Source organism: Phyllobates terribilis, unplaced genomic scaffold, assembly GCF_046119375.1.
Source record: "Phyllobates terribilis strain yellow unplaced genomic scaffold, ASM4611937v1 Scaffold_7__3_contigs__length_470593459, whole genome shotgun sequence".
NCBI lineage: Eukaryota > Metazoa > Chordata > Amphibia > Anura > Dendrobatidae > Phyllobates > Phyllobates terribilis.
In genome coordinates, this window is record NW_027362767.1 from 162,584,379 (window position 1) to 162,610,857 (window position 26,479).

Sequence of the window (26,479 nt, forward strand, 5' to 3'; positions counted from 1 at the left end):
AATGACACCTCCTGGGGATTTGGGATACATATTATTTATTGATTAGGATTTATTCACCCGAGTGAGGTTCGATTTTCATGGATTATCAGAACGGAGAAGGTAGAGAATTTTTTTTCTGCATAAGAAAATCAGATGACACTCTGATCAATCTCTGATCCAAGTCGGATCAAAATAATCAGTCCGTTTTTCTTGCATGTGAATGAGGTATTAGTAGGATTGCTTCTTACAAGCCAAGCAGAGTTTTCATTTGTTCCACTTCGCCTATATAAGAATTATTCATCGTTTTTTTATGGGAAGAACAAAAAAACTGAAAATATGAATTTTCCTTTTTATGGCATTTAATAAAATGATCATCATCTAGCTCTGGTCATTATAGACATGGTGATATATTATGTGCCCCTTTTAGTTTTTCTTAAATAAAGTCATTTTAATGGGGTTTTCTTGGCATATATTTTTTTTTCAATTATTTTTGGATTTTGATACATTTTTAAAAACTTTTTAGCCCTTTAACATCCAGTAGTCCTGCTTTAGGACTTGATCATGTGTGAGCCAGATTATATTCTGAAATACTTCTGTATTGTTGTGTAATTTGCCTCGGGTGCAGCCGGTGCACAAAGATGGAGGCAAAACGGGATCCGAAAAATAATTTTTATTACAAATATCAAAAAAAAATCTCTAGAAAATAATTTCAATGTAAAATATTCAATATGACCGAGCCTGAAAGGACCTTTAATGACTGGCCACTTTTTTCTTCCTTGCCTCTCCGTAGTTCAGCAGCCGTAACTTTTTTTTAAATGAAACCTATTTTAAGGCAGAAAAAATATATTATATTTCAGGGCAATTTAGATGTTCACATAAATGACTGTGATTTGTACACTTTTTTTATATGTAAAAAATTATTTTTTTTGCAACTTTTAATTTTACTGCTTAGTTTTCACACTAAGAAACTTTTTCCACCATTTTTTTTAAATGTCCCAATTGCTTTTATAGTCCAAGACCTGTAGAACATTATTGCTGAGTCAAAACACATTGACGCTTACTAGGGACTTGCGCTGCTGTCATCAAAAAACAGTGGCTGCCATGAAGGGGTCAATTTTTTTCTTCCCAAATCAGATTATATCTATTTCCATTTGCAATTATTTATAGGATCAAGTCAATGGTTAAGGAAAGCTGTCCAAAACGGTAGAACGAGGAATCTACGTGTTCAGTTGAACCCGACTGCTGGGATCTAATGGCGCCCAAATATCTCTTTTTACATATAGACATATATATTTTTCATACCTGCTGGTACATTAGTGTAGGTTTCTTCTCTAGTGTTCCAAAAGGCATTCCATAACTCATTGTCCTTTATTATGATTTTAGTACTGAGCTAGGACTTAAGCATTGACTCTTGTGTCTTTCAGTGATCTCCGGTCACTTGGTCGTGTATCAGCCACTGAATGTTATATCAGTAGAAGTTAACACCACCGCAGTCATTCCCTGTGTGTCCAGTGAACATACTGATAATGGTCTTCAGATCTATTGGTTCCAAAGGAAATGGATCTACAATGAACGTCCTTTATTTGTGAAATCATGTATTATTGATAATAATACACACAAATATATCTGTAGATTTGATAAAGGCGTCTCTGAATTAGCCATATCTAATGGTCAACACAATGACTCCGGGGTTTATTTCTGTGCACTTAACTTTATTAATAATTACATTTTTGGAAACGGATCATATTTGAATTCTGGAGGTAAGAAATGGAGAAAATATTAGAATATTAAACAAAAGTCTGAAAAGTAGATGAAAAGAATCAAATCAAACAAATGAGTAAAAAATATTAGACTTTGTCATTTTTTTAATGAGAAAAATGATCCAAAATCACATGTCTGAGAGTGGCAAAAGTATGTGAACCTTTTAAATTAGCAGATAATTTGAAGGTGAAATTAAAGTCTGTTTTTTTCAATTAATGGAATAATAATTAGGTGTGAGTGGGTGACCTGTTTAATTTAAAGAACAGGGATATATCAAAGTATGATCATCATAACACATTTATGGAAGTGTATCATGGCACAAACAGCAGAGGATTTGTTGATGCTCATCAGGCAGGAAAAGTTTACAAAATCTTCTATAAAGAGTATACTCCACCCATGACCAATCGGACAGATTCTGTTCAAATGGAGGAAACTAAAAACCAGTTAAACCCTTCCCAAAAATGGTCAACCAACAGTGATTACTCCAAATGCAAGGTGTATAATGGTCCTTGAGCTCACAAAGGAACCCAAGGTAACTCTAAGCAACAAAAGGCCTCTCTCACAATAACTAATGTTAATATTCATGAGTCCATATTCACATGAACACTGAATAATAATGATGTGCATGGTAGGATTACAGGGAGAAAGCCACTGCTCTCCAAAAAGAAAAGTCAGAACTCTATTGCAACATTTTTTTGTTGACTGGTGAGAGTAACGTAGAGCTTTTTAGTTTAAATGAGAAATATTATGTCTGGGGAATGAAAAACACTGCATTACAGCAAGAAAGCCTTATATCATCTAAGAAATACAAAGGAAATTATATCTTGGCGGTCATCCTGGCCCAGATGTAGAAAAACAGGCCCAAGCCATCATTGATGGAACAATAAAATCTGAATTACACCGGCAAATTCTAAAAGAAAATGTCAGGACAACTGTCCATGAGCTGATTTTCAAGACTTTGTGGTTCAGGCAGCAAGACAACTTAAAGCACACAAGTCATTCTACAAAAGAGCGGTTACAGAAGGATAAGGTTACATTTTGGAATAGACAAGTCACAGTCCTGAACTTAATATTAAATAAATTTTGTGTGAGAATTTGAATTGAGCCGTTCATGGGAGTAAACCCCCAGCATAAGAGTTAAGGCTATGTGCCCAAAAATTTTCTGCTTCATTTCTGCATGTCCTCTTCCGGATAAATGCATGTGAAATTCCGCACGCGTTTATCGTGCGTTTTTCGCCCGATTTCCACATGCGGAATTGCCTTGCGTTTTTTCTTGCATTACAAAAGCAATTCAACTTGTGGAAACGCAAAATTAATTGACATGCTGCGGATTTTTCTGTGCATCAAAAACGCTGCGGAAAAATCCGCAGCATGGGCATTGAACTTGCGGAATCCCCTTGGGCACCAAGGGGGGGTGGATTACATAGTGTTTCACAAGCGTTTACGCTGCGGAAATTCCGTAACATATACGCTTGAAAAACGCTACGTGGGCTCATACCCTAAAGCTGTTAATTACCGGAAACGTTTGCATTCAGTTGAAAACAAAGGTTCACATACTTTTGCCACTAATAGACTTCTGATTTTGGATCACTATTTCTTAAAAATAAAATGCAAAGTCTAATATTTTTTTAATTTGGACATCTTTATATACTTTAGGACTTGGCCTAAGATAGAAACATCATGAACATATACCCTGCTGTAAATAAATAAGTAAAAGCAATAGTGCATATACAGTGGGGAAAATAAGTATTTGATACGCTGCCGATTTTGCAAGTTTTTCCACCTCCCACCTACAAAGAATGGAGAGGTCTGTGATTTTTATCGTAGGTACACTTTAGCTGTGAGAGACAGACTCTTAAAACAAAAAAAAAACTGAAAAAAACATTGTATGATTTTTAAATAATTAATTTGCATTTTATTGCATGAAATAAGTATTTGATCACCGACCAACCAGCAAGAGTTTTGGCTCTCACAGACCTGTTAGTTTTTCTTTAAGAAGCCTGCCTACCTTGCACTCATTACTTGTATTAATTGCACCTGTTAGAACTCGTTACCTGTATAAAAGACACCTGTCCACACACTCAATCAATAACACCTCAACCTCTCCACCATGGTCAAGACCAAAGAGCTGTCTAAGGACACCAGGGACAAAATTACAGACCTGCATAAAGCTAAGATGGGCTACAGGAGAATAGGCAAGCAGCTTGGTGAGAAGACAACAACTGTTGGAGCAATTACTAGAAAATGGAAGAAACACAAGATGACTGTTAGTCTTCCTTGGACTGGGGCTCCATTCAAGAACTTGCCTCGGGAGGTAAGGATGATTCTGAGAAAGGTCAGGAATCAGACCAGAACTACAAGGGAGAACCTGGTCAATGACCTGAAGAGAGCTTAGACCACAGTCTCAAACATTATTGTTAGTAAACACTACACCATCATGGATTAAAATACTGCATGGCATGCAAGGTATCCCCTGCTCACGCCAGCACATGTCCAGGCCTGTTTGAAGTTCGCCAATGACCCATCTGGATGATCCAGAGGAGGCATGCAAGAAGGTCATGTGGTCAGATGAGACCAAAATAGAAATTTTTGGTATCAGCTTCACTCGCTGTGTTTGTAGGAAGAAGAAAAATGATTACAACCCTAAGAACACCGCCCCAACCATGAAGCATGGTGGGGGAAACATCATACTTTTGGGATTGTTTTTTTGAAAAGGGGACAGGACAACTGCACTGTATTGAAGGATGGATGGCTGGGGTCATGTATCGTGAGATTTTGGCCAACACCCTTCTTCCCTCAGTAAGAACATTGACGATGGGTCGTGGCTGGATCTTCCAGCATGAGAATGACTTGAAACACATAGCCAGAGTAAATAAGAAGTGGCTCCGTAAGAATCATTTCAAGGTCCTGGAGTGGCCTAGCCAGTCTCCAGACCTGAACCCAATAGAAAGTCTTTGGAGGGAGCTGAAATTCAATGTTGCCCTGCGACAGCCCTGAAACCTGAAAGATCTGGAGAAGATCTGTATGGAGGAGGGGGCCAAAATCCCTGCTGCAATGTGGCAAACTTGGTGAAGAACTACAGGAAACTTCTGACTTCTGTAATTGCAATCAAAGGTTTCTGTACCAAATATTAAGTTCTCTTTTTCTATTGTATCGAATACTTATTTCATGCAATAAAATGCTAATTTTTTATGTAAAAATCATACAATGTGATTTTCTGGATTTTTTTTAAAGATTCTGTCTCTCACAGGTGAAGTGTACCTACGATAACAATTACAGACCTCTCCATTCTTTGTAGGTGGGAAAACTTGAAAAATCGGTAGTGTGTGAAATACTTATCTTCCCCACTGTAAATAACACTGGGTACTTAGTAAACACTGTTTAAAAAAATCGTAAAACCCATCCCCCAGTGTCAAAGTGTAGCCAAATCAGGATGATCCTAACCTCTAGTATTAAAACCTTACCATGAGTCAAAGTTACGTCAATGTGACTAAGGATATGGACACCCAGTAAACAGGAAGCTATGTTACCGTAATATCCAGCTCAAAGAAAGGGAGGCCCTTACTGGCACGAAATGCAGAAACATGAAGCTTAACCAAAAAAATTAACTGAAGTATAAATTGGTATGCAAAATATAGGAGCATGTTCATACTGGCCATTAACTAGACAAAACCTAAGACAGAAACAAAATGGACATATACCCTGCTGTAAGTAAATAAGTAAAAGCAATAGTGCATATAAATAGCATAGGGTACTTAGTAAACCCCTTCCTTAAAGTGAAAAAACCATCCCACCAGCATCAAGGTGTACCCAAATCAGAATGCTCCTAACTGCTAGTAATAAAACCTAACTTTAGAACTCATGTGAAAATCTGATATAGTTTTAGGTCAAATTGATGCAAACATATCCAAAATTCTGAAAGGTTCACAAACTTTCAAGCATGTGACGGTCCTTTATTTGTAGAAAAAGTCACATTACAGGACAATGCCCTGTAATTATATGACGTTTTTGTATCTACAAATATGAGCTTATTATTTTGTCTTCTTTAATCTATCACTATATGTCAATATTCCTTGTGCAGACAGGTCCACTCCCAGAAGCTCGGTCCATATTCTTGCTCTTCTTCAGCCTCCGCGCACTCATAGCTTATCACAGCTTGCTTGTGTGGTACATGAGGCTCGTGATACAGTACAAATTACCTGGAACGTTTCTGGAAGACAACACAGGGGTCGGACGATCTCTAAAATGGGATCCAATAGCACATGGACAATTGTGAACTTCATTTCACTACCTGCGGTACACTGGAACCATGGGGAGAAAGTCACCTGTGAAGTTTGGCTTAGATCATCTCCTATAAGTGTCCATTGGGTAATAACAGAAAAAGGTAATGTAATAATATGTCCTGGATGTGGAATTCCTTTAAAAAATTAGTAAATCCAAGTAACTGAGCTGTATATTTTACAATTCAAAAAATCTTTAGAAAACCAAAGCATTCCTACTTATTGGAAAGAAATTGATGGCAGAAACCACTACGGTATATCTCCCTATTTATGTCCTATACTGTATGTACATGTTAAGATTGGTAGAAATACAGAACATCTCTAGTAACTAAATATTACACATCTGATTATCAATTTTAACTAAGGATATTGAACTCATTTACAAGCTGGAGGACCTTATTTTGGATCTGCCCTGAAGTCACCATACCAATGTGTAACTGCATATTTTGGGTGATTAATCACCTCCTCCCTCAGATACAACGTCTGACCTAGAGATATTACTACAAAATGTTATTAGGTGATCTTGTGTGTTAGAAAGGTACCAGTTTATAGAGTTTGTAAGAACTTTTAGGTTGGTCATAAAGGGACGACTTCCAGAGGTCCCCATCTACAATATAGTCATAAATAGTTCATATTCCTGGATGAGTCAATGCTATAGGTCAGGTGAGCATCTGTATGGGTTACAAAATTTTGTTGGGAGCTGTCTAGAAGACAGAAAATGATGACCTTTAAAGTGGAATTTCAGGATAATGTCTGATATTCATATTCTAGCGTTGTGTTCTCATTGCAGATGGGCACCATGGATTTTTTTCTTCTAAATGTCAAGTCTTCTTGGTCCGGGTGGCCACCACCAGTATTTTACTGATCCTGGCTTTGTCTTTTCATATCATCCTGACTTTCAGACTCACAGGTAATGTATTCACATGGAAATATGAAGCGAATGTTTCAATATTTGATTCGGATTATGATCGCCGAATTTGCGATATTCGCCGATTAATTTGTCGAATGTTCGACGAACGTTACCGAACGCCATAGGATTTAATAGGGGACAAAAAAAACGCATACACAACACCTTAAAACCAGCCCAAAAGCTGCCAAAACACATACAATTTGGGGTATACACCTGGAAAATGCCATCAATTGACACAGAGTACAAATACTATAATTATTATTACTATTATTCCGTTGCGCGTTACATGTCAAAAGGGATCACTGACTGGCACAAGAGGAGAGAGGACCCTGCCCGCCAGGGCGCACAAACAATCTACATGGGATGGGTGAGGATACAGTAGGTCAGGATACAGCTAGTCGTGCAGCTTCCTTTTCAAGGTTTCCACGGTAGGTGACAGTCTCATGTGTTGGGGTACAGCGTTATCACAGTAGGGGAGATGCAAGGGACAAATCTGTCGAGAGCCTAAATCACGTTAAGCTTCCAGGGGCTCACAACTGAGCAGATTAACCCCTGCACCAATTAATATGAAGGTGTAAGCCATCTTTTTAATGACTGCAGGAGTGGGAGGAATCAGACTCTGCGGTCTTCTGGCTCCTCTCTGTCACGGTAAAGCCTTGCAAGCATCAATGCAATGTTCACAAGGTAAACAGCAGCGGTGGTCGGTCTCCTAGACAACGAGCTAACTCCTTTATGATGATAGAGGGCAACATCTGCAAGTAGTTTGTATGTTCTCCCCGTGTTGCGGGGCTTTCCTTCAGGTTCTCTGGTTACCTCCTCAGTAAAAATGCAGCCATACAGGAGTGTTCACAAATCAAAAAATTAGGGCCTGTCACCACATTTTCGTGACCAACAGATTGGAGAGGGTGGATTTCCACCTCTTAGCTTTGTCATGTGTGGGAGGAAACAATTTTTTACGTGACCAAAAATGTGGGACCGAGGGCTGGCTGCGGTGCTGAGAGAAGGTGGAGTACGGTGAAACGGACAAACTGCTGACCTGTGAGTGAGGTGCAGGTGGACATGTTATGGCAGATTGAGAAACATGTGGTGTGCTCGGGGAAAAAAACACAGCATGCATGTCCGCTTCCGTTACAGCTGACAGGCTCTCACTCAGCCTGATTGGAGCAGGTAGAGAAGCAGAGAATCTGCAGTGGGAGACCTGCGTGCTAGTACTTGGCACGGTAACAGAGGAGGAGCAGCGGATGTGGTTGATGAGGCAGCTGATGGTTGTTGAGGTCCGCTGGTCTGTATTTTATCGCAGTGAGATTGCCAGAGTAACGCATGTTGATTGCGCATGTGAAGGTTCATGCATGTAGTAGTCAAATTATTGCACTTTTTCCCTCTACTGAGTTTTTTATCGCAAAGTTTTCAGATAACGTGAATTGTCTCATCCTTTTCGGTCTCAATAAACTCCCAGGCTAGGCAACCCTTGCTGCCACTGCGAGCTGCAGACCACCGACCGCTGCTGGTCACTGCCATGGTTTTGACTAAGGATGTAGTGCTCCTCGTGTTTGCATCACTCCTTGTATGCACCATAAGACGCAACGTAACCTCCTCATCTTCCTTCTCCACCTCCTCAGATGAGCTACTCTGCTGCATGCCTCTGGGTTCACACCAGGTTGAATGTGCAACCTCATCATTATCCAATGTGATATCCCATTCTTCGCCCACAGAGTCACCCTCCTCTTTTTCTTGCCCTGACAGCACAGTACAGTCGAGGGTCAGGAAGCTGCACGGACCCAACTTTCTTTTTTTTTCCCCTTTGAGAAGAATATCTGCCTGAAACGATTTTAAGCTGAGATGCAGTCTGCATTGTATACCCATATTGAGTCTATCAGGTCTGTGTACACCTGTGTGGAGATCAATATCTTTCACTAGAGTATAACTATTGCAAAGGAGACCAAATTATCTTCCACTGCAGCCAACCCAGCACATGGAGACCCAATCAGGTGTGTTCACATTTCCCTAAATAAGGGCCTAATATCTCCGAAGTGGCATCAATTTCAGTACAGTAGAAAATGTACAATTAGGAGCAACACCTCTTCCCTTAAAGCTAACACAGTAGATGGAGACCCAATCAGGACTGTTCCCATTTGAAAACAATTGGGCCTAAAACCACCAAAGTGGCATCAATTTCACTAGAGTATAACTAGTATAAATGGGGACCGACACCTCTTCCACTACAGCCAACCCAATAGATGGAGACTCAATCAGGATTCCCCACATTTCCAAAAATTACTGGCAGACACCAACAAAATGTCATGAATTTCAGTACAGCAGAAATTATACAATTAGGACCGACACCTCTTCCACTACAGCCAACACAGTAGATGGAGACCCAATCAGGACTGTTACCATTTGAAAACATTTGGGCCTAAAACCACCAAAGTGGCATCAATTACACTAGAGTATAAGTAGTATAATGGGGACTGAAACCCCTTCCACTACAGCCAGCCCAATAGATGGAGACTAGTGATGAGTGAGCACTAAAATGATCGGGTGCATGTTGTTCGAGTCGAGCAAATTGGAATGGTTGAGTGCTCGGTCGGAGTAACGAGCCCAATGTAAGTATGGGAAACTCGAGCATTTTTCAGGTGACTCCCCCGGCGATCTGCAGAGGGCCTAGAAATTACTCAAATTGATGGGAACAGTGCTCAAATGACATGAGAACAGCATGGGGAAGACCTTTGGACGCATTTATGACTCCCAGGTCACTGCCATCAACAACGTTGTCAGAGGTATTATGCCACTTTTACCGCGTCACAATTAAACATGCAAAAACTAAATCATAATGGATTTTCCTGGGAAATATGTTAAAGAACATCCTTTCCAGGGTAATGACTTGTATATAAGGCAAAATAAATAACCAAAAGCAAAAATGCTCCTCCACACTTTGGGCTATGTTCACACATAGCGCTTTTGATGCGTTTTTGCACTTTTGCATTGCTTTCAGCCATGACAAATGCATTCACCGGGAAATGTCATTTTAACATTTTAAAACCTTATCTGGCCATGTGGTGTGTGTCACATCATCAAACACATGTATACAGTGCTGAAAAGACGTGGGAACAGCATGGGGAAGACCCCTGGAAGCATCTCTGACTCCCAGGTCACTGCCTAAGTGTGCCCATCAAAAGTGATCCTTGGCACATGCGAAGATTCCTCACGCCATGCACCTTTCGTTGCAGACTTACAACAATCACCTTCCACGTCCTTGTCCCACTGCAGCGTTCAGTTGTCCCTACCCCATTCCTTGGAATGCAAGTGCAAGCATGCAGCCAGCCACCCACCCACCCTCAGACTGCCATAGTGTACGGCCAAATTTTTGACAGCTGCTAGCACTTGAATTGTGGCCTCATGGCGGGTGTGGCCGGGTGTCCATACTCGGTCCCCAGCTGCCACTATTTCTCCCGGTGTCGTCTCCGCCTTCCACAAGCGCGGGTCCCACAACAATACCCGTGACTTTCCCAGTGCACATACTGGGAAGGACCGCCTAACCACAAACACATGGTCAAGTGAATGTGGCCAGGGACAGTACGGAGCCAGTCCACAGCTTGTCGGTGAGCTGTATTTCACTACAGCCATATTTTTTAGCTCTGTGAAAGGACTGACTTTTGGGAAACCGTATCTTCTCCGGCTGTCATTTCTTCGTCAACAGGTTCCACCCATTGTCACACACGACCATGCCTGGCTGTATGTTCAGCGGTGAGAGTCAGAGATTAGGCTGCTGTGTTACAGCTTTCAACAACTGTGCAGCGGTGGGCGATTTGTCACCTAAGCATTAAGCATGTTATCTTCAGCACAGCCTGTTGCCGAATGGCCAAGGCAGTGCTTTCAGCTTGTGACTGATGTGGTCTTTCAGAGATGGAGGCCGAACTGGAGGAGGAGGTGCAGGAACTGAACAATGTGATTACTTTGAGGTTACATTGGCGACTCTGGTTTTCATTCTAAAGAAAGATCCTACTGTATTTTCTTATGTTATAATTTAAGACAAATGCATTCACCGGGAAATGTCATTTTAATATTTTACAACCTTATCTGACCATGTGGTGTGTGACACATCATCAGACACATCGTGTTTCATTTATGATGGAGGGACTCAAAAAGTCACAAACCTATTTTTATAGGGCCATCAGGCGGCCCTTACTATTCTTAAAGGGCCGGCAGTCGGCCCGCGCTATTGTTAAAGAGACATCAGCCGGCTCTGCTTTGTTGTTCCCATTATTAATGATTGGGTCTCCTATGCTGTTATTGCGTATGCAGTGACTGCAAGGGCTGCCAAAAATTTGGAGGTACTCCAATGCCCCTTGCAAGAGACGTAGAGGTCAGAGAGCCTCCTAAAAACAATGTTTCCATTATTAGCAAGTGGGTCTCCCATAGTGTTTGCCTATGCAGTGAAGCAACTTCTGCCAAAAATTTGGAGGAACTCCAATGCCCATTGCAAGATACATAGATATGTTGATATGGTACATATGGTGGTGATATGTGGATATATATGTAGAATAAGGATGTGGAGAAAGAGGAGGACAAGAGCAAATAGACAAAATCAGGAAGCGTATACCTACAGTACAGACCAAAAGTTTGGACACACCTTCTCATTTAAAGATTTTTCTGTATTTTCATGACTATGAAAATTGTACATTCACACTGAAGGCATCAAAACTATGAATTAACACATGTGGAAATATATACTTAACAAAAAAGTGTGAAACAACTGAAAATATGTCTTATATTCTAGGTTCTTCAAAGTAGCCACCTTTTGCTTTGATGACTGCTTTGCACACTCTTGGCATTCTCTTGATGAGCTTCAAGAGGTAGTCACCGGAAATGGTCTTCCAACAATCTTGTAGGAGTTCCCAGAGATGCTTAGCACTTGTTGGCCCTTTTGCCTTCACTCTGCGGTCCAGCTCACCCCAAACCATCTCGATTGGGTTCAGGTCTGGTGACTGTGGAGGCCAGGTCATCTGGCGTAGCAGCCCATCACGCTCTCTCTTGGTCTAATAGCCCTTACACAGCCTGGAGGTGTGTTTGGGGTCATTGTCCTGTTAAAAAATTAATGATGGTCCAACTAAACGCAAACCGGATGGAATAGCATTCCGCTGCAAGATGCTGTGGTTGCCATGCTGGTTCAGTATGCCTTCAATTTTGAATAAATCCCCAACAGTGTCAACAGCAAAGCACCCCCACACCATCACACCTCCTCCTCCATGCTTCACGGTGGGAACCAGGCATGTAGAGTCCATCCGTTCACCTTTTTCTGCGTCGCACAAAGACACGGTGGTTGGAACCAAAGATCTCAAATTTGGACTCATCAGACCAAAGCACACATTTCCATTGGTCTAATGTCCATTCCTTGTGTTCTTTAGCCCAAACAAGTCTCTTCTGCTTGTTGCCTGTCCTTAGCAGTGGGTTCCTAGCAGCTATTTTACCATGAAGGCCTGCTGCACAAAGTCTCCTCTTAACAGTTGTTTAAGAGATGTGTCTGTTGCTAGAACTCTGTGTGGCATTGACCTGGTCTCTAATCTGAGCTGCTGTTAACCTGCGATTTCTGAGGCTGGTGACTCAGATAAACTTATCCTCAGAAGCAGAGGTGACTCTTGGTCTTCCTTTCCTGGGGCGGTCCTCTTGTGAGCCAGTTTCTTTGTAGCACTTGATGGTTTTTGCAACTGCACTTGGGGATACTTTCAAAGTTTTCCCAATTTTTCGCACTGACTGACCTTCATTTCTTAAAGTAATGATGGCCACTCGTTTTTCTTTACTTAGCTGCTTTTTTCTTGCCATAATACAAATTCTAACAGTCTAGTCTATAGGACTATCAGCTGTGTATGCAACAGACTTCTGCACAACACAACTGATGGTCCCAACCCCATTTTTAAGGCAAGAAGTCCCACTTATTAAACCTGACAGGGCACACCTGTGAAGTGAAAACCATTTCCGGTGACTACCTCTTGAAGTTCATCAAGAGAATGCCAAGAGTGTGCAAAGCAGTCATCAAAGGAAATGGTGGCTACTTTGAAGAACCTAGAATATAAGACATATTTTCAGTTGTTTCACACTTTTTTGTTAAGTATATAATTCCACACGTGTTAATTCATAGTTTTGATGCCTTCAGTGTGAATGTACAATTTTCCTAGTCATTAAAATACAGAAAAATCTTTAAATGAGAAGGTGTGTTCAAACTTTTGGTCTGTACTGTATGTCTGGGTGTGAAGACAGAGGTGTATGGGAATAGAGTTAGACCTCTCCAAAAAAAGAGACTGTATTTGAGTTCATGTTACGCTGCTATCGTTTGGTGGTGTTGGGAAGTCTGGCCCAATCCGGACCTTGTTCATGAGTCAGCCTGTCAGCATTTTCAGGCGAATGTGCCTATCGGTTATAATTCCACCGGCGGCACTAAAAACTAGCTCTGACAAAATGCTAGAGGCAGGGCAGGCCAGGACCTCCAAGGCGTAAAGAGCCAGTTCATGCTACGTGTCCAGCTTGGATACCCAATAATTATAAGGCACAAAGGAATCACGGAGGACGTTGGTACGGTCAGCAAGGTACTCCCTCACCATATTCTGAAAGTTTGCACTCCTTGTGAGAGTACCCCCCCGCCTCAGGGCCTATGAGATGGGAGGGTCTGAGAGAACTGTCCCAGAATTTTGAGAGTGTTCCCCTGCCTCTGCTGGATTGCATTTGTGTCTCATCTCCTGTACTCCTTCGTTGTCCAGCGAACTGTGACCTCTGCCGACAGCGTTTTAAGATGGGAATTTTTTCACTAATTTCACAATAAGAACCTTCTCGTACTGCCCCATTTTATTAGGCCTGTCCTGCAAAGGAATATGAGACATAAAGTTCTCTCTGCACAGTGGGTATAGAAGCATCACCAACCAGTAATGACTGTCATCCAAAATTTGAACAACACGAGGCTCACGGTAAAGGCAGCGTAACATAAGCTCAGCCATGTGTGCCAGACTGCAAAGAGGCAAGACTGCCCTGTCCTCACCAAGAGGATGCCTAACCATGCTCTCCTCCTCATCCTCCTCCTCCCTGTCCTCAGGCCATCCATGCTGAACAGACGGCACGGCACTTGTGCAGGTAGTGCCATCTATACCACAGGAAACTAGCTCCTGTTCTTCCTCCTCCTCTTCCTCATCCTCATGGTCACCCAATCAACATTGGGATGAGATGAGGCTGGGCTGTGTGTAATCACCCTTTATGGTTTCTTGCTCCATCTCATCATGCTCCGCCTGCAATGCATCCTCTTTAATTGAGAGAAAAGAGCGTTTTAGAAGACAGAGAAGTGGGATGGTAATGCTAATTATGGTATCAATGCCGTTCACCATCTTGGTGGAGTCCTCAAAGTTTTGGAGGAAGGTACAGATGTCTGACATCCATGTCCACTCCTGAGGTTTTATGTGTGGAGTCTGACCTGAATACCAATGGCCTTTTTGATGCAGGTAGTCAACAACTGCCTTCTTCTGCTCACAAATCCTTCCCAACATCTGCAATGTAGAGTTCCAACGTGTGGGGACATCACACACCAGTCGGTGAGCCGGAAGCTGCAAACACTGCTGTAGCACGACAAGAGCGGCGGAAGCTGTAACTGACTTACTAAAATGGGCACACAAGCGGCGTACTTTAACAAACAGATTGGACAGATCCGGGTAGGTTTTTAGAAACCGCTGAACCACGAGGGTCACCTCGCCTCAGAGCTGCCACCAGGTTCTGGCCATTGTCACACACGACCATGCCTGGCTGTATGGTTCAGCAGTGACAGCCACAAATCTGCCTGCTCTTTCAGAGCTGTCCACAGCTCTTCAGCGCTGTGTGGCTTATCACCTAAGCATATTAGCTTCAGCACAGCCTGTTGCCGCTTTGCCGAGGCAGTGCTTCCAACTTGCAACTGATGTGGTCATTTCGGAGATGGATGCTGAAGAGGTGGAGGAGGTGCAGGAGCTGTAGAATGTGGGAGCAACCCTGATTGACCCAGGTCCCACAATGCTCGGTGTCGGGAGGACGTGTTCCATCCCAACGTGCGACTGGGTCCCGTCTTCCACTAGGTTAACCCAGTTGCCGTCAGTGAGATATACCATCCTTGCCCACAAGCACTTGTCCACGTGTCCGTGGTTAGGTGGACTTTCCTAGTAACTGCGTTGTTGAGGGCACGGCTAATGTTGTGGGACATGTGCTTGTGTAATGCGGGGACAACACACCAGGAGAAATAGTGGCGGCTGGGGACCGAGTACCAAGGGACGGCCGCCGCCATGAGGTTACAGAAACCTTCCATCTCCTCGAGCCTAAAAGGCAAGCATTCGCGATATGTGTGAATTTAGTAGTGTGGCCTATGGGGCGTTAGCTGCGTGTATGAGCTTGCGTTTCAAGGGCTGGGGTAGGGACAACTGAATGCTGCGCTGGGACAAGTATGTGGACATGCTTGCTGATGTTGCTAGTTGAGAGTGTTCAACGACAGGTGCAGGGCGGGAGGCATCTTGGCATGTGCGTTGGACAGGGGATTGGCGTGCATGCACAACAGAGGAACAAACAGTGGTGTCACCCGCAGACCATGTTGCTGGACCCTAAGGTTCAGCCCACTTAGCTGGGTGCTTTGCTGCCATGTGCCTGATCATGCTGGTGGTGGTTAGGCTGCTTGTTTTGCTACTCCTGCTGATGCTGGCCTGGCAGGTTGTGCAAATGGCCTTTTTGGGGTTATCGGCAGAGTCTTTAAAAAAGGACCAGACTCGGGAAAACCTAACAGTAGTACTGGCAACTTCCGTCGTGATGATGTTACAGGGAACGGTTGTCCGCCTTCTGTCTGCGGCCACCACACTGCTTGTTCTTACCTGTTGTGGTGCTACGCCTCCCTCCCCCTGTGTGCTGCTGTCCTCACTCTGCATGTCACCTTGCCAGGTTGGGTCAGCGACTTCATCATCCACCACCTCATCTTGCCCTTCCACACCATGGTCCTCCTCCTGACTTTCTAGCAATTGTTTCTCATCATCATCCACCTCTTGTGACATTTTCCCACCATCGCCTTCGTGTGACCGTGGCTGCTCAAATATTTGGGCATCACTACATGCGATCTCCTCTTTCCCCGCTTCAAGTGGACCAGGCGAAAGGCCCGAAACTATAGATGGAAAAGTGAACAGCTCTTTGGAGTGTCCAAATGTGGGATCAGTTGTCTCTGGGCACTCGGCATGGTGGGAGGAAGGAGGATCAGGGTGAGGAATATGCAGTCCAGACTCACGGCTACTGAGACTTGACCGTGTGGAAGACAGGGTGGTGGTGGTGGCTAAGTGACTGGAAGCATTATCTGCTATCCAACCAGTAACCTTTTCACACTGCTCTGTGTTCAATAGTGGTGTTCTGCGGTCCCCTATTAGTTGGGACAGGAAGGTCAAGCGAGAAGATGTGGGTGTGTGTTGTGGCACAATTTCAGCTTGCCCACAGCCTCGGCATCATCCTCTGCATGCACCATCATCAGCATTACATCCACTTCCCCGTCCCTTGCCACGCGCCTTGCCCATTTTAAATGTAGGACAGTATTTTCCACGTTCACTACAAATGGCTGGATTTGAACCGCAGTGATATGTGATACGTATGATGGAAAACCACAGTTTTCAATAGCTGGCCCGTAGGTTACTATTTTTCACAGCGACCTCGTGTCAATAACTTCACTGACACACTGCAACAAAATTTAAATGGAGGCCAATATTTTCCACGTTCACTACAAATTTCTGGATTTTTATCGCTTTAATATGCAAAGAATCTGTCTGTATTCTGCTGTGGCAACAAGCAAATGGAGCAGAAAAACGATGTTCTCTGGATTTCTTTTTAACCAAATAATCAGGATTAAGATAAAAAAAAATAATTATCCCTAGCTCCTGATACCTGGGGCTTTTTGTAAAAATATCTGTAACAGAAGCAGCAGACAGAACTGGAATGGAGCCTCTTGTGATGTATTAAACACTGCAGTCTGCCACATACACTGCCTGCCTGCCTAGCTCTGATATATATATATATATATATATATATATATATATATGTTGTGGAATATCTAGACTAACAGGACGCTCAATGGACCCTCTTGCTATAAGCACTGCAGTCTGCCACATACACTGGCTGCCTGCCTAATTCCTGCTATCACCACTGATTATATGCAGCTGGATTAGTCCTCAGAAGGACTGTTAGTTCAGATGGATATTATAGATATACATTGTGGAATACCTATACTAACTCTAAACAAGCAAATCTCTCCCTGACGCAGCAGCACCTCTCACTACTCTGCCTGGGTTAGACTGTGAAGAGCATGGCAGCGCTCGGTCTTATATATACCTGATGATGCTGTGCGTCCAGCCAATAACTGTAAAGACACAATCAACATGGCTGCGGCATTACAGTGTGTGGCAGGTAATCCCTGCACGTTCGCTCATCACTAATGGAGACCCAATCAGGATTCCCCACATTTCCTAAAATTAAGGCCGAAAACCTGCAGCCGCAGCAAGAGCAGGCACACAAGCCATATCACAGACTGCAATTCCGCAAGATCATTGCAGCACACTAAAAACTACAACATCACCTACTCTGTACAGCCTGTACATTGAGGTCAAAAGTCCTTTGAGATCCATGACTTGTTCATCATGATGAAAGTTAAGCGGTCAACACTTTCATGGGACAGCCGGGTTCTCTTATCCGTCAGGACACGACCAGCTGCACTGAACACAAATTCTGAGAGAATGCTGGCTGCTGGGCATGATAAAACCTCCAAGGCATGACAGGCGAGCTCAGGCCATTCATCCATTTTTGAAGACCAAAATGTAAAAGGCTCAAAATCCTCACTGATGGTATTTGTATTGAGCTCTAGATAGTCCTCCACCATCCTCTCCAGTCATTCTCCACGTGCCAGACTAGTACTCTGTTGTGCTGGTGCATGAGCTGGTCTAAAAAAATGTGTGAAAGTACTCACAGAAATTGCTTCTGCCACTTTCTCTGCTTCTGCTGCTAATGTTTTGATGTTGACGAACTGACGTGCCAGAGGTTGAAAGACTACAGCTGCGATGCACACTGTGTGCCTCACTCCTATCTTGGGGAAAAGCTCTATTAAGGTTGCATACAAGCTTGTTTCGATACTCCAACATTAGTGTTTCCTTTTCCAGGGTGGGAAGCATCTGGCAAAATTTACTCTTATATCGTGGATATAACAGAGTGGCAACCCAGTAGTCAACACTATTTTGAATCCTAACTATACGTGGATCATTTTGCAGAAAGTGCAACAAGAAGGCACTCATATGTCGAGCTCTTCCACGTGGTCCAAAGCCAGAATCTATTGTTGACTGCATAACACTGATGCATGTTTCCTCTGTCCCCTCCTGCCAACCACATTCAACAGAGAGGGGATGATTATCCTCTTCGTCTTCTGACTGTTTGTCGCCCATCACCTCTTCCTCCTCCATTTGTTCCTCGGCTCTTGCACCTTCACTAACAGTATGTCTGGCATCACCAAACCCCCTCGATCGCAGGAAGCCACCATCACTTGGCATCCACCTGTGTGACGACAGTCTGGAACTTTGAGATATTCTTATCCCTTCCGCATCCTCCTCTTCTTCTGGGAAAAATACCTCCTGCCGCAAACTATTCAAAGTCTTCTCCAGCATGTAGATGACCGGAATAGTGATGCTGAGGATGGAATTGTCAGTGTTAACTAGTTTAGTAGCCATTTGAAAACCATGCAGAAGGGTGCAGAGGCCCTTAATTTGTTCCCACTCCATAACCGTGATATGCCCCACATCCGTACTACATTGGCTAGGCTATACGACATGACATACTGTGTCAGGGCTCATTGCTGCTGCCACAGACGCTGCAACATGTGCAGAGTGGAATTCCACCGCGTCGGCACATCGCATATCAACCTGTTAACTGGCAATGAGAAGACCTCTGTATCAATGCAAGTTGATGACATGAGGGATGTGAATGGCAGAAGTGAGCACACAGCTTATGTACTTTCTGAAGCAGCTCATCCAGGCAAGGATAGTGGCGGAGAAATCACTATACCACCAGGCTGAGAACGTGAGCCATGTAAGGCACATGTGTGAGTTCACCTCGGCGTAGGGCTGCCAACAGGTTCAAACCATTATTGCACACGGCCTTCCCTGGCTCTAGGTTCAGCGGAGACAGCCATTGCTGAAACTGAGCCCGGAGAGCCGTCCACAATTCTTCAGCTGTATGACTGGGATCTCCAAGACATATTCATCTGAAGACGGCCAGATTGCTGTGAGCCCTGGTTGCGCAGTACGGAGGTGATGTGGATTCATTCTGCACTGTTGGAATGCCTGTCCCATTAAGAGAGAGGTTGATTGCGCAGGTGGAGGCCCTAGAGGAGGTGGAGGATGCAGAAGCAGTGAAGGAAGTGTGTAATACAAAGGTTTCTTCTGCAAACCTTGGGGATTCCAAGATTTGTGGGGCAGCCCTTTCCCTGCCTGCCCCCACAGCCACCAGTCACGCAGTGCTCAGTCAGCAAGAGGTAACGCCCTTGGCCGTGCTGACTCGTCCAGGTATCTGTGGTGAGATGCACCCTGGCAGATATAGATTTAGTCAAGGAACGGGTGATGTTGTCTGCGACATGCTGGTGTAGCGCAGGCACAGCTTTCTTAGAGAAGTAATGGCGACTGGGCAGCTGGTGCTGGAGGATTGCGACGGCCATCAGCTTTCGGAAACCATCTGTATTTACCAGGTGGAAAGGCAACACTTTCGTGGCCAACAGATTTGAGATGGTGGAGTTCAGCCTGTTAGATTTGTCATGTGTAGGATGTAATAATATTTTACGTGATCACAACTGCGGGACCGAGGGATGGCTGCGGTGCTGAAAGGGGTCAGAGTATAGTGAAACGGACAAACTGCTGGACTGTGAGTGAGGTTCAGGCCCAGATCCTACAGTGGATTGAGAAATGTGTGATGTGCTCGGTGAAACAAGTACAGCAGGCTTGTCGGCTTCCGTTACAGCGGACGAGCTCTCACTCAGTCTGACTGGAGCGGTTAGAGAAACAGAAGTTTTGCAGTGGGAGACCTGCATGCCAATACTTGGCACGGTAACAGAGGAGAAGGAAGGAGCAGCAGATGCGGTTGATGGGGCAGCTGATGGTTGTTGAGGTCCACACGTCTGCATTTTATCGCAGTGAGATTGCCAGAGTAACTCATGCTGTGTGCACATGTGAAGGTTCATGCATGTGGTAGTCAAATTATTGCACTTTTTCCCTCTACTGAGTTTTTTCTTGCAAAGTATGCTGAGCCTCATCAGGATCACCTCCCCCGTAGTTAACGTCTGGTGACGAGGGTCAGGAACCTGCTTGGATCCTACTCCGTCCTGCCCCGAATCCAAAGTAAAAAAATTTTGGGCATGATGCAGAGGCTTTCCTCCTTTTCTTGACACCGATGCACAGCACTGTTCTATGCCATAGGCCCTGCTCTTTCTGTGAGAATATTAGTAATTGTACAAAAACAACAAAAAAAAGGCTGCAAGGATAATTGAACAGGTACACCGCACAGGATTTATCTACACTATCTGACTTCCACAGAAGCGCCATCTATCTAGCTAATTTCTCTCATTACATAGGAGCTGGGTCCAGAGCAGCGTCTAACTCAAGTGACATGAATAAAATGGTGCTGAGGGAACATGACCGTTTTTTTCTATGGAGAGGACATGTGATTTCAGCAGCCAATTGCAGAAGCCCTTGTGTCTAGGACACTGTGGATGCTTCCTGAGTTCTGATTGGCTGGCCGCGCTTTCCTGACTTAAAGTTACCGCCTACAGGAAAAAATTTTTTAAAAAAAGCTTGCCGCTGATCTGACCTGTTCTGAGCTATCACCAGACCCCCACTCATCTGCCACGTCCCCCTGCTCATCATACACAAGCACTATGCTAGCAAAAATGTAAAAAACACAGGAGTTGCCCTGCAATCACATAACAACGTAAGTTTGCTGAACGTTACCCATTTTCCTGAATTTAACAAATTTTGCTCGCCTTTCCGATCACGAATCCGAATGTGCCACATTCATGTCGAGCTTAACATTTGAGATCGGATTTCAAACATATTCGCTCATCACTAATTATGAACAATTAACTTAGTTGGTGACTTATTATAATATTGTGGCCATTCTTGTTTATTCCAAACCCTTTCTTGTGTCTCTGGACACAGATTTCAAGGGGTTTTGTCTGGGTATTGTCGCTCAATGAGATTTACTTAGAGCAGGTCTACAATAATAATTTTATATAATAATATTGTCTGCACAGTGATGCAGATTGATTGAAGAATTTTGCTAAAGTAAAAGGTAAATTTGTAAAAAAAAAATATTGTCAAAATATTTTTATTTTATTTCATATTTCAGCTAAAGTTTAAGATGCACGGACACAACGACTGAGGTAAATATGGAACATTACTGATAATTATGGGACTGAAGCTAAAGTGCAGAAGTGGCTTCCAATAATTTCATGGTGACATGACTTTGGACATTATTTTGGTCTTTGAAGCCTCTTAATGTAATTTCCTAAATAGAGCCGTTATAATGAGGGAAAATTGAGCAAATTCCATGGGGTCTCCACCAACTTAGTCCTCTTATCTGGGCACTGTATGATGGCATTATTTAGAGATAACATTACTGTCCTATATACACAATTTTATATATTTTTTCAGGGTTGAGCACAATGTTTCTTACTGGACACAGGACATGTAACTTGAATTTCCTGAACCCAAATACAAAATCTTCCACCGACCTGAACTGAACCAAGTCTTGTGATGTAATCAGCAGATAATGATTGTGATGATGTTGTGCAGACAGTAGATGAATCATCCTGTTATGTTCCCTAATAAAGAGTTGATATTTTCACCCATCAGATGTTTCCTTCAGTAAAGTAAATTACTAATTTCACCCAAACATTGGTTTTCTTGGCTTTCCTACATAAGTCACCAGTACAGGTAATTTCTCAGCACCACGAGTTATTCTGAAGGTAAATCTGCATGGGAACGACCAGAGGAAAACCACAATGGCGTCTGCTGGGTGATCAGTGGTGGATTATTTTGTCTATATGGTGTTTCTGTCTTTTCCTTCACCTGATGGCCAACAGTCTCTTCTCCCTGTCCACCATTGTTTCTACACACTGGTCCAGCATTCCCCCCTGACACTCAGCGTCCCCATCTCACTAGCATGTGTCATGTACCTGAGTGCAAGGTGTGGAGGGTTTATACAGTCTGTACCTGACTAATACCAGGGGAGGCCGAGCTTCTCTTAAATTTGAGCCTTAATTAGGGTATGTGCACATGTGAAGTATTTGTTGCAGATATTTATGTATAAAAAACGTGTTCTTTTGGCAGGAAAAATGCTGCATAAATAATTTGCATTTTTGCCGCATTTTTTTCGTGTTTTTTTTCTAGTGATTGGAATGGGTGAAAAACAATACAAAAAAATGCTGCAAATAAGAAACTGCTTCAAATCTGTAAGGAAAAAAATAAGAGAAATTTCAGAAATCTCATTCACATTTCATGGTAAAAGCTGCAAAAACTCGACGTGCACATACCTTTAGATTTTATTTGCATTGCACTTTTTTTCCTTTATGAACATTATTTTTTTTTAAAAAAAGTTGTAAAATCTTTTTAAAAATGTATTATAGTTTTCACCCTGGAGTGATTTCATGTACGCTTCATTTTGTTCAATATGAAACTTTTTTGTCGTAAAACATGTCAAAGACGAAAATAAAAAGCAGTTTTTTAATTTTGCGCAAAATTCTTGAAGCATGGGACCTATTCATGAAGGTTTTTCTTGCTAAATTACTGGCGTAAACACGTTGAAATTGCACAAAATTCTTGTGCAATTCAAAGATGTGAAAAATGTTGTGACCTTTGGCATTTTTACAGCAGTTCTGGTCTGTTTTGACAAAATGATCCAAGTTGGGCCAGAGCAATACTAGACCAATAAATACATCAAAATTTTGTGCCACTTTCTTGGTGAAAATTTCACCAGAAATGAACTCTAGGCTTTTACTTGAGCAACATTTCTGGAGGTGGTGCACCCTAACAAATGTGGCACATCATAATCCAGCATTCTCATACATTAAGATTGGGGCTTAGTGCCCACGTGGGCCATTTTGAAGGATTTGGTGCAAAAATTGCCAAAGAATTCCACAAGACAAAAAAATAAGGGCCGGATTCATCAAGGATTTTTCAACAATTTCCTGGCAGTAAACAGCTCGACATGTCATAAAATAATCGAGCAACTCAAAGTTGCACAAAAACTTTCTGGCATTTTGCATTTTAACACCACTCCCGGCCAACTTTATCAAAATAGGTGGTGATGCCAGTCAGACAAATATATCAAATTTGCTCAACTCTAGCCCCTTAACCCCAGCTTGTTTTCACCTTCCTGACCAAGCTAATTATTTCAATTCTGACCAATTTCACTTTATGAGGTAATAATAACTCTGAAACGCTTCAACATCTCATGAAAACACAGCTAAATAGACCCTCCTACTATTTACAACAATTTTATTTAAATACTAATAAAAAGGGGGGCTTCTTATATTAGGGATATATTGAGGATGCGGTAGTTAGTATAGACCTATACAGGCCAATACCTTACCTTGCCTTGCTGCGGAGGTTGGCACCCTAGGATTCCAATATGGCGCCCCATTCATTGTTGGCTTGCCCTAAATGACTCTATTGCGCCCTAAATATAACACACCAAAAATGAAATATTGTGAAACCAAGAAAACAATATTCAGCAAACCAAGTCTCACACATCCAAGGCTCTTAAGATGAGCACCAAACAGAATATCTCATCACTTGTTGATACGATAGCCATCAGAAGACACATAAAAACAGTCCAGAAACATTAAATCCTCATATTGGAAATGAAGAAACAAAGTGAAATGCCTAAGCTGTTACATAGGGCAAATGCCCTTCCTATGGTTTTCAAGTGCAGCTATCAAATGTCTAAATCCAGAGAAGTCAGATATATTGACTGCATATTTGTGCTTGCGTTCAAACGACTGGGGTAGGGACAACTGAACACTGCACTGGGACAAGGATGTGAACGTGGTTGCTGATGGTGATGGTTGCAAGTGTGCAATGACAGGTGCAGGGCGGGAGGCATCTTCGCCTGCATCATAGACGGAGGCTTGGCGTGCATGTACAACAGGGTAAGAGGCAGTGGTGTCACCCACAGACACTATTTCTGAACACTGGCCTTCGGCCAACTTAGTCGGGTGCTTTGCTGCCATGTGCCTGATCATGCTGGTGGTGGTCAGGCTGCTAGTTTTGCTACCCCTGCTGATGCTGGCAAGACAGATGTTGCAAATGGCCTTTTTGGGATTAACTGGACAGTCTTTAAAAAAGAAGCAGACTCGGGAAGACCTTACAGTTGGACTGGCAACTTCCCTGGTAATAATCATGACATTTTTCGGAGCCTGCCAAATATTATCCACCATTTAAAGTCTGTTACTTGGGTGTTGTTCATCCTATTCACACTTGGTCGCTGACCAATAACACATCTATAAGGCCACTTCCTAAAACTGTGGCCATCAGACGTGATCCGCTATTACAGCGGTAATAATCGTGACATTTTTTGCAGCGTGCCAAATATTACCCTCCATTTAAAATGGGCAAGTCGGTTGGCAAGGGAGGGGGAAGTGGACATGATGGTGGTAGTGCACGCAGAGGCTGGGGCCGTGGGCAAGCTGAAATTGTGCCTGCTAAGGGAACACAACAAGCACTTACATCATGTCCACCTACCTTCTTGTCCCAACTTATAGGGTTCCACGGAACACCACTATTGAAGCCAGAGCAGTGTGAAAAGGTTGTTGGTTGGATAGCAGATCATGTTTCCAGTCAGTTTGCCACCACCACCACCACCACCACCACCCTGTCTTCTACACAGTCCAGTCTCAGTAGCCGTGAGTCTGGATCACATATTCCTCACCCTGATCCTCCATCCTCCCACCATGCCGAGCACCTGGAGACAAGTGATCCCACACTTGGAAACTCCGAAGAGCTTTATATAGATTCAGGCCTCTCACCCAGCCCGCTTCAAGTGGGGCAAGAGTAGGTCGAATGTAGCGGTGCCCAAATATTTGAGCAGCCATGGTCACATGAAGGTGATGGTGGGAAAATGCAATTACTGTCGCAAGTGGTGGATGATGATGAGACAGCAAGAGAGGATTAGGCCCAGGGTCCTTACGTGGAAAATGAGGTGGTGGACAATGAAGTCACTAACCCAACCTGGCATAGCAAGGATAGCAGCACAGAGGGGGAGGGAGGAGTAGCACCACAACAGGCAGGAACAAGCAGTGAGAAGGCCACAGAGACAAGGCGGGCAACTGTTCCCTGGAACACCAACACAAGGGAAGTTGCCAGTCCAACTGTTAGGTCTTCCAGAATCAGGTTCTTTTTTAAAGATTGTCCAGATAATCCCAAAAGGGCCATTTGCAACATCTGCCATGCTAACATCATCAGGGGCAGCAAAACTACAAGCCTGACCGCCACCAGCCTGCTCAGGCACATGACAGCAAAGCACCCGACTAATTGGGCAGAAGCCAGGGTCCAGAAACAGTGTCTGCAGGTGACTCCACAGCCTGTTCCCTGTTGTGCGTGCATGCCAATCCCCTGTCCATGGCGCAGGCGAAGATGCCTCCCGCCCTGCACCTGTCATTGTACCCTTGCAACCTTGCACAGCATTAAGTTAACCCTACCCCAGTCCTTCGAAAACAATTGCAAATACGCAGCCAATGCCCCACAGGCCACAATACTAGACTCAAACATTTCTCAAATGCTTGCACTTGAAATGTTGCCTTTTATGCTCATGGAGATGGAATCTTTCCGCAACCTGATAGCGGCGGCCCCTGGAACGTAATATGTCCTCCCAACGCCGAGGATTGCGGGCCCTGGGTCAATCAGTGTTGCCTCCACATTCTACAGCTCCTGCACCTCCTCCTCCTCCTAGCTTATACCTCCGAAATTACCATATTAGTCGGAAGCTGGAAGCACTGCAGCACTGCATCGGCCAAGCGGCAACAGGTTGTGCTGAGGTGATAAACAGCAGACCGCTGCAGAGTTGTTGACAGCTGTAAAAGAGCAGGCAGATCTGTGGCGGTCACCGTTGAACTTACAGCCATTCATGGTTGTGTGTGACAAGGGTCGGAACCTGGTGGCCTCTCTGAAGCTAGGCCAGCTCCCGCAAGTACCATGCGTGGCCCATCTGCTCAACCTAGTTGTTCAGTGGTTTCTCAAAACCTACCCGGATCTGCCTGAGCTGCTTGTCAAAGTACGCCACGTGTGTGCCCATCTTCAAAAGTCACTTACAGCTTCCACCGCCTTCGGCGTACTTCAGCAGCGTTTGCAGCTTCCAGCTCACCGACTGGTGTGTGCTGTCACCATGGGTTGGGACTCAATGTTGTATATGTTGGGAAGGATTTGTGAGCAGTAGAGGGCAGTTGTTGAGTTCCAGCTTCAACATGTCCTTTGGTATTCAGGTCAACCTCTGCACA

The 26,479-nt window shown here is 43.6% G+C and overlaps 1 long non-coding RNA gene across 1 annotated transcript; it reads left to right on the plus strand.

Annotated features, from left to right (window-relative positions):
• The first annotated feature begins 6,788 nt into the window (after positions 1-6,788).
• LOC141153012 (uncharacterized) lies at positions 6,789-21,933 on the plus strand. The gene is made up of 3 exons (XR_012247217.1): positions 6,789-6,930; positions 21,334-21,367; positions 21,639-21,933. It is a non-coding gene; the product is annotated as an uncharacterized lncRNA (long non-coding RNA).
• Positions 21,934-26,479: the final 4,546 nt, after the last annotated feature.